Raw genomic sequence first — 9742 nt, 5'->3', positions numbered from 1 at the left:
AATAGAAGAATGTGAACAGAATACTTCCTGAAAACAAAAAAGGTCATCTTAGTGGGTCATTTGGAGATTTCAGCATAAAATTTGAAAGATTCTGCAGAAATATTATTACTGACTTCTGGAAATGATACTGCAGCACAGCAGCCAATCAGATGGTTACACAACCTTGTCATCACAGACAAGAATGCAAGATGCTGGAAATTGCCCAGAAAGGTGAGTGGCAGCTCTTTGGGCAGCAAGGACACACACCTTTCTATAACACACTGTGACATCTGGAGTGGCAGAGGGGGGAAATGGTAGCCTCATTGCCTATGTTGAAACATCTGGTGGCGCTGGTGACCCTATTCTCAGTCACTGTTCTGGGGCTGGATATGTCCCATGGTCCTGCTCTGCCTGGTAGGGAGGGCAGAAACGTACTGTCTTGGCTTCTTATCAAGCCTGTCAAGCTGCAACCTGCATTATCATAACTTAGAGCTCCTTACATCAGCATGATCTTGCATTGCTCTTTTCTAAACAACCGACCCACTCCCTTGGGGGCAGCACATTTAGAAATGCCAGTTCTCTCCTCCCAGTGTTCTGCAGACTCAGGCATCTTCTCTATTTTATCCACATCAAGAAATACCACAAGACTTAGGAACTGCATTTATTTTTGTATTTGATGCATCATGGTTTCTTTTCACATAAGCAATGTCTGAGCACTAAGCTGTCTGAAGGAGCGTCTTCCTTTACAAAGCGATTTTTCACATGCTTCCTCTAAAACACAGCAACTCCCCTGAGCTGAAATCATTCTTTTACATGGAGGGCTGACTTGGGTTTTTTTGGCAGGTTTTAGCAACTTCATTTTAAAACATACCCTGATTCAATCATCTGGAAAAGGAGAGAGGTCACTTCTATCTTCCTGATGCAGAAAAACTTATTGGCAGCTGTTTATGATGGGCACGAGTTTAGGTCCTGGCAGTGAGGAAAAGAGTTGAAGGGAAATCTAGGCTATAACACCATCATCTTCATTGCACCACAGTGGTTTATAATATGTTTATAATGGTTTATAATAGTGTTAACTGTTGCTTACCAGCTTAAAAGGATTGTGAGACAAAGACTGTTAGGAAAAGTAGCATATATAAGGCTGGCTCACAGTATCTTGTGCTCTAGCCCAAGGTCAACCAGAAATGTTTGTATTTAGGAACAAATCCTTACAAAGGGTCCAGACTAGTTTTTACAAATATTAACTCCTTCAAAGCTGCTGGTAGTAAGTTAACTCAGGACAAAACTGTTGTTTTAGATGCCTCTTAAGATAAGAAGATTTTCACCAGTGGAGTGAATGGAGTGAGAAGTTTCAACCAGTGAACATATGGCTACATCAGAAGGGATTGTGACCCCCCATAAAATGGCTTACATCCTTTTTATGGCTCTCTAAAGCATGCAGTGAACCTACCCAAAGTCAAGCTGCCACTGGCTAATCTAAACTGGAAACAACAATGCCCTGTGCACTGTTGTGCATGTGCTCATTGTGTTCGTGTAATGCTGCCGTCCCTAGGGGCTGGCCATTTTCCCCCGATTTGTTTTCTTCCCCGAATTGCCTTCATCCAACCAAATTCTGTCAGCAGTTACACCAGGGGGACCCTATTAAAGACAAATGGACTCAGTGTTCTTCCTCCACAAATGCTCATAATTTAATCTGCACAGCTGTGGGACAAAGTGGGAGTAACTCTACCTAAGGTACTTTCTTGGAGACAGAGGGGAAAAAAGGCGATTAGATTGGCAATTCTTCTGTCAGCAAGAGCTGAATCTGATCTACTCTGCCTACTGCAATCCCACCCACTCCAGCCCACAGGAGACACATGGCACAGGGACTGCAATACCACTTCCAGCCCCTGCAGCGTTTGCTGATGACCATCCACGGCCACCACACCAGTGAGCACAGGGGTTGCCACTTGCCGCACAACAAGCCATACAAATCACAGCTTTTCATTCTCTCACTGACTTATACATTCCTCAGTGCACAACCCGGGGTTTCATTTGCATCCTGGCTGGATGAAAACTGTCTCATTCAATTGAGTTTTACATGGGGTTTGTGTTATATCCAGAGGCTCAGTACTGCCTCTCATATAAATCAGAGGAACTACTGTTGCAGTATTATGATTTTGTATTGTTGAAGATGAGAAGTAGGTTGGGAACTGAGCCCTCTTGTACTTGCTTTTGTACTCCGGACCTGGGAACTGTCTTATGCTCTTTTGATTTAAGAAAATCAGTGGGAATTTACAAGTTCTGTTATTTAGTTCAAGAAAATAAACTTTCTCTGTGAATGACAGCACCCCTGTGTAATTAGCCTGAGAAAGTAGTTTCATATAATGCAACATAGTGCCTTCGATTTACTAAACAGCATATTTATAATGAAAAGAAAGTATTACTAATAGAAAGTCAAAGATTTTTAAAGGGTTGCTGAGGTAGCATGATCCAGTCATTTGAGGAAACACTGCATTTCCTGGAGAGCCAGGTACAGAACTTGGAGATCCGGAGGTTTTTCCTCTTTTTTAATGCTGAGTTTGTTAGTAAAGTATGAGTAGTCAGAGGAGAATACTGCATTTGAATTTAAAAGTATCGGCAAATGTTGCTAGGAATATGTGAACCATGACAGATCTTCAATCAAGCAGAAGGTAAGAAATTTGTCCATGTCAGCTACTCCCTGGTTACCAGACTATTGACACAGTTCTTAGAGAAGTCAAATGTACATGTGCATTAAGCATATTCCATTTCTGAAAAGTGTGTTTTCCATTAATTCTGAAAACATATTAACACAGAACCTTCTTTAACATAATATGATAGACAGTAAAGTACTGAATTACTACTCAGTGAGGTAGGTAGGAAATTCCTGGTACCTTTCCTAACTCAAACTAACCTGAAATTACAGTGTGATCTGTAGTAGAATGTAAGACTTAATGTAAGGCCTTGGAAGCATAATGTATGCTTCAATAAACGACAACTCCTGTGGAAATGCTGAATGCAGCAGGTATCATTACACAGGCTACCAATACAGTAATTACACTTTAGATATATAATCTGGCTTGCCTGTCACAGCTGAGTTCTTGTTTACAACAAATGCACTGGGTTTTACAGAGCTATGCCTCTTTAAAAAATTAATGGGAAAGCATAGTTACTGAGGTAAAAGAAGACAAGGTCTTTCAATGGAAAAAGATGTCTGTAAAGAATAGTGAAAATGGCTTGTATGTAATCTTTTTATTTCTCCTACAAATTTATGGCAGGGGGAGGTGTGTGTGTGCTTAAGGAGCCTAAGTAGAAGGTGGGACCTTCTTTCTTCAACCTTCTTTTTATTTTTTTATTTCTCCTTTTCAGTCTTTCTTCTCAGTTTTCAACTCTATTACTATTTGGTATTACTAAGGTACTCCCTTAGGAACCTCAGTCCAGGCACATAACTTCATTTGGATAGCTGTGATACAATCAAGTACAAAGGAAGAAATTCTGAAGATTGAATAAGACAGACAAGGCTATAGAAGAAACTGAAACTCAGGGTTTGGAAGGTAAGGTAATACTAAAATGAATAAAGCAACATTACAGCTACAGCAGTGTTTCAATTTCCTTAATTTGTAAACCTTCTTTTCTTCTATTTATCTTCAAATCTATAATATTTTTTTCTACTAGTTCTAGTTTCTTTTCTTTCCTTTTGGGGATTTTTCATTATTTTACATTTCTGTTCAGATCTGAAGTCCTTGACATGTTCATTTCTCCAACTTTCCATCACCAACTGTGTGGGTGAAAGATAGAATTGCAAAGATTTCCTTCAATATGTCAGAGAAAAATGGGCCAGGAATCAATATTGCTATACTGGCATAAAGCACTGATTATTGAGATATAAGTGTATTTAAATCTGAAAGCATTCCACCTTACTCTTCTCATGAATAATGAAAGAAGTTATGGCATTTTTGTGGGTCTAGGTTAGCTAAATAATAACTTTGGAGCTTATAAAGGGAATAGTACATTTTCATTTTCATCCTGTGTTTAGTTATTGTGTTATGGAAAAGAATAGAGCACTAGAAGGTAAGAATTTAGTCCACATTTTGAAAAGTTTCTATTCTGAAGAATCCATGGAGGCAGACCATTGACATAACTTCTATATGAGTTCCAAACAGATTCAATACAGAAGTCTTTCAGTTCTAGAGACACTGCATTTTAGTAAAATGATATGAAGTTCACCTATTTGCATCCCTTCAAATGCTAGGTCTTCAAAGATAATCAGAACTTTCTTCTATTGGTGATAAGTGATTTGATGTATTCTATGTATCTTAGACATGCACCTGATAAGAATAATTGTTTGTTTGAGGGTGCTCATTTTCTTGTGACAAACGTAAGCGTAATGGCTTGGGCGAGAAACCTAAAATCAAAGGATTAAAAGTAATGTAAAGGAAATCATATTCTATGTAATTAAAGAACAGGGAAATCTCTTTCTGGTTAAGACAAAGGATATTTACATGGCTATTTTTTTTTGTGATTTAACAGTTATGGAAGAAGTAGTCCCCAAAAGAGGCAACATCAACAAAATGACTGCATAGCTCATTGCAGATGAGACTAACACGTTCTCAATGACAAAACCAAGAAGAAACACTGTTGTTTGAGAAGGAATGCTGTTTCTGCCCTCAAAAGAACTGATAACCATCCTCATCACTATGTCTGCAAACTGGCTAAAAATGTAGATGTTGAGTGGGGAAAGTGGATGAAATGGGGTTTCTTACCCTGCTTTCCTATTAGCTGTAAAGCCCGGCCTTGCCAAAGTCTTCTTTGGCTGCTATCCAATTTTTGATCAAACAGCAATATATTCTGTTGCATTATGCTCTACAGTCTCCACCAAAATCTCCCAGAACCCAGAACATTAACATCTTTGAAACCCCAGTTCTAAACTCATGTCAGGTCCACTTTCCAGCAAAGAATGATTAAGCAAGACACAACCTGTACTGGTGGTTAATAGTGCATGTAGCCAGCTTACTTTTCACACGCCTCTTTTGCGGAGCCTTCCTGTCCTTTTTGGAAGCTTTTTGAATGTAAATAAGCTACATTTCATATAGCTTTATTAGCAGGGCACATAACATGATAGTTTTGTGCTGCTTAAAGGTAGGAGCAATTTCACATCCAGCAGTTCAAGAAAATAGGTCTTTGGTGAATCCATCTGCTCAGAGTTTAGACTAGAAAGAATAGAGAAAGATGTCATTAAGGTAACTGGCTCAAAGCATGGCTATGAGCCATCAACAGAACATGATCGTAAAAACTCCAGGATATCTCCCTCAGAAATAGAGAAACTTTCGTATCCTTATATATAGTGCTGGTGAAACCTTATCTGTGTTCTAATCATCTCTATTATAGAAAAATATGCTACTAGGATGTTCAGAGGAATGGAAAGTCAAGTGTAAAATAAGATGAGAAAGACTAGGATGCTTCAGTCCATAAAATGAAGAGTAGCAGTGAGAATGAGTTCTCCTTTTGAAAATGAAGCAAAAACCAGGATGTGAATAACAGTAAATTGGGCTCAAGAGCTGTACTAATACAAGAACAAATCAATATAAACTGCTCAAGAACACAGTCTAGATAAAAATTAGAACATTTCCAAAAATCAATGAAATAAAGGTCTGGAACATTCTTTCATTAGAGAGTTTGGGGGAGCAAGAAATTTTAATAGTTTTGGAGTGGGTTTTTTGGAGCTGGTGAAAATGATTGTCTAGAGGATTGCCTACAATAGTGGGGTACTAAGTACATGGATGACTCATAAGCTTCTGAGATTTTTAAGGATACCATGCAAGTAAGTGTGGAAAACCTCCAAATTAAAGTAGCAGCATTTAACTTTTGCACAAAGCAAGCTGTGAACTGCTACCATGATCAAAAGCCCTTTTAATACTATATTAATATTCTTACAGTGATTTGGTCAGGTACTTCAGGAACTGCTTCCTTCAGCAACAAACATCTGTTTATATGCCCAGTTTGAATGTGGAAGCACTAGATAAACGTAGATGCATCTGATGAGACTGGGCTTACTAAAGTAAAAACAGGCTGGCCAACAATAAGCCAGCTATGGAGCAACCTTATTCCTTAATGGAAAGATAGATGAATCCTGCAGTGAGCTTAGGTTTAATGGCACTGTGACACCCCCTTGTACAAAAGCAATAAATAGTACAGAACTCAGTAAAATATTTATCTGGAAGAATTTATGAGGGTTCCATCACGGTGTCAAAACATGAGCTTTCATACCCTACAGGTGTATGAAAAATTTTGGGATGATCCCTATAACAATTGCATTTTTCCAGGTATCTGAGTTAAAGTAGTTGCAGCAGAATCTATTATTTTATTAGTACTTTCTTGAACAGCAGCCACTGCTCATTACCTTACATGAGGTAAAAACAACACTCATCACCTTAAGGAGATGAAGACATTCAAAGCCCATTGTTCTTTCTGAAAGAAAATAAACATTGGTATTGCTTCCCAGTGCTGGACTATAAAGAGAGTGCAAAGGAATTTAAAGCAAACTATTTTGCAAACATACAGGGTTAGGTTGCTACACACAGAAGCTCTAAAATCAGTCCTGGGACATCTGCTGGATTAACATACATCATTTTCAGGCTGACAGATAGTTTTAAAAGCTACATCATTACTCATATACTGATGTCAGAGTGCTGCTCTTTAATTTAATCAATACATTGAAAGGGGGTCCCTTCAGCTCATGTAAAATTAAGTCGTATCACTAAGCGTAACATGATTTTACTTTCAAGCTGTAGTAGTCTTGCCTCTAATATTTATAAAATATAGAATAGTATATTTACATGTTGTTTAGGATATGGCAATGGTACCATAAAAAAATTAAGCCACTCTTCCTAGCTCTTCCCCCTGTTTCTCTGTTAGTTTTGGAGTCAGGAGATTTCTGATAGGCTTGTTCTTGCTGGGCAATATCACAGGCTCATCTTAAAAAAGGACTTGCAAGTTCAGCGCAGGGATGTAGTAGTTTTATAAACAAACAAGGATACAAAGCATCTAAACCACAGTTTTCAGGAGGCTTCTCTAATAGTTACATGCCACACTCAATCACGTTTTACAGATGCCTCACGTGGGCATTCTGACTACAGTCGTGTCATCTAAGTTTAAGAGAGGAGTAAGTCACACTCCCCACTGTTCAAGGTTTCCGGATTCTGCCTGTCTCTGCTATAACTGGCAGAAGTAGTCAAAAGATCTGCTGTGCTGAAAATAAATAATTTGAAAAACTCTTATCAGGAGCAGTGCACCGTCTCTGTACATGGTCCCTTCCCCATGCCTAAACAACCCAACTCCTCTTCTTGTGTCCAGTTGTACCAGCACTGATTTAAGAGAATTGGAAAAAATTGTGTTTTCTTCTAACAGTAGTGCAGTTGTTGAATTCAGTCCACACCATAACACTAGAAAGAGTCAAATTGATGCTCCTATGGGCTCAGCACCTTGCAACATAAAGACAGAAACATTTACCAGATCATGGGAGCCAAGCAGGGAAAATGTTAAGGCAGTTTTTCTACTGTGGGCAATGCACAGTCAAACCACAATCTACTCTAAATATTCCAAATAAGCTAGTAAATAGGCGTTTTCACTGAAGTGCACTAAAAGCACTCCTGAACTCTTAAGAACCTCTAATTTTACATCCTTCCTACAACCTATGATTCTGTAGACCTAAATAATGAAATTACATCCAGAACCTGTTCGGACCTTGATGATGGGTCGCACAAAAACCAGTTTTGTCCTAACTGGTCTTCACTGATTTCAAAAGAACAGTTCCTACTTGCCTATGACAAGAATGAGATCATAATCAAATATTCAACTGTTTGATAAATTGTTGTTTGTTTTTTTTCAGAACAAGTTTCTGGTGCTTTTGAAATGGAGGCAAAAAGAACTGCTGGCATTTTCAGTAGAAAATACTGAGCTTTCAGGTGAAATAAGTAAGGATCAATTTACGAATTTTTGTATTAGACTCAAATTCTAAAATCTTAGTGGATAAGTGTTATCTGTCACCAAAGTCAAATTAAGAAACAAAACATCTAAGTCTATGTCAAATCAAAATGGTGTTCAGGGAGGATATGTTGTTATCCCTGAATGACTCAGCTAATCTGATTAGTGTTGAGTAAAGGTGACTTCCACGCTCCTCTCCATCCTGGGATTTCAGCATCACCCTAACTGCTTTAACTGTAATTGTAATTACTATAAAGTAGCTGCTTTCAGCAACATGACATCCCTATATATATTAAAACTTACCATGACTTACAGGCTGTTGTGGTTTAGGAATGATACTCCCCAGTTTAGTGCTCCCACTGAGCAATTTACTGGAAACAGTAATGAGATAAGAAAATGAACAAGTAACAGCAACAATATTAGTAACAAAAGTGTACAAAGGAGGGAGTGATTCACATGCAAATTGTTCACCCGACCCAACTGCAGCCATGCAACCCTGACCAGCCCCTGCTGCTTAGAACTGGCATCACCCCAGTCCCTCAGCCATAAGATAACCTCCAGGTCCTGGCCATGGCTACTGAAAAAAATTAACCCTGTCCTGGCCCAAACCAGGCCACTGCCAAACTATAAACTGTCCATGCAATTCTGAAATGAGCAGCATTGGTATACTGTCATCAGCTACCATGGTACCTCGTGGAAGCTGTGGTTCAGTTGCTGAATATCTTTGGTTTCACTCCACGGGGTCTCTTGCCTGGCAACATCTTCCAGGATGCTTGAAGACACCAAAATACATTGCAGATGGGGAAGTCTGGTAGGGGAATTTGGCCTACTGTGGAGAGAGGGGTGATCACAGAATCAGAGAATCATTTAAATTGGAAAAAACCTTTAAGCCCAGCAAGTCCAATCCTAAAGACGTTTAGTCTATGATCTCCAGATGATATCATAGAACCTCAAGAGATTTCAGCCCAACAACAAAGCAAACTGAAGCAAAACCCCCAGATTCTTCTAGATTGAATTTCTTCTAAATTTTTCTTTTCTGCAGATTGAAGTTCAGTTCTTCTGAAATTTCTCTTCTGCTAAGTATTTCATTATTTCTACTCTTTATCTCTATTTTGGAATAAAACAAATGTCAAATTTATTACCAGGAATAGTGCCATTTTTTGACTGGAGTTGATGAATGTTCAATGACATTTATTGTGGAATCAATAGGAGTATATGAAACACAGAACAGATGTGAACAGTATCTCCTTAGGCCACAAATTTCTCTCTTTCCTGTAAAATACATAATCTAGGGCAAATTTTCCATGTCGTCACCCAAAGGCAGTGTAAATCTAGATTGATTAAATTGAAAATAATATAAGCCACAAATGATCTTCCATACTTACCTGGCTTTTTTGGTACACATATTCTGTAGTGTATGAGCAGTTCACAAACTTTTTTTGTATCTTGCTTAACAGTACTTTGAAACATTATGAACCCTGTTAATAATCTACATCCCGGGAGATGTAGATACTGATGTCTAATGAGACTTCCAAGATTACTTAGAAAATTTGAAACAGAATGCTTCGATCTTAGTATAATGTTCTGATTCAGTGCAATGATTCCTGGTTTGTCTCATTGCTCAAGATGAAGAGGGGAAAAAAAATAGAAGAAGGGTTTAAAACATCCAACACGGCTTTTCATTAGCACAGCCTTGCACACAGACTTCTGTGGAGTTCAGTTGAAGATTAAGACCATTTTGTCACTGTGGCCTTATTCATAAGGTAGAATATATGAGATT

The sequence above is a fragment of the Pseudopipra pipra genome, chromosome 3 (genome assembly GCF_036250125.1).
Source record: "Pseudopipra pipra isolate bDixPip1 chromosome 3, bDixPip1.hap1, whole genome shotgun sequence".
Taxonomy (NCBI): Eukaryota; Metazoa; Chordata; class Aves; order Passeriformes; family Pipridae; genus Pseudopipra; species Pseudopipra pipra.
Note: the sequence above shows the minus strand (reverse complement) of the source record.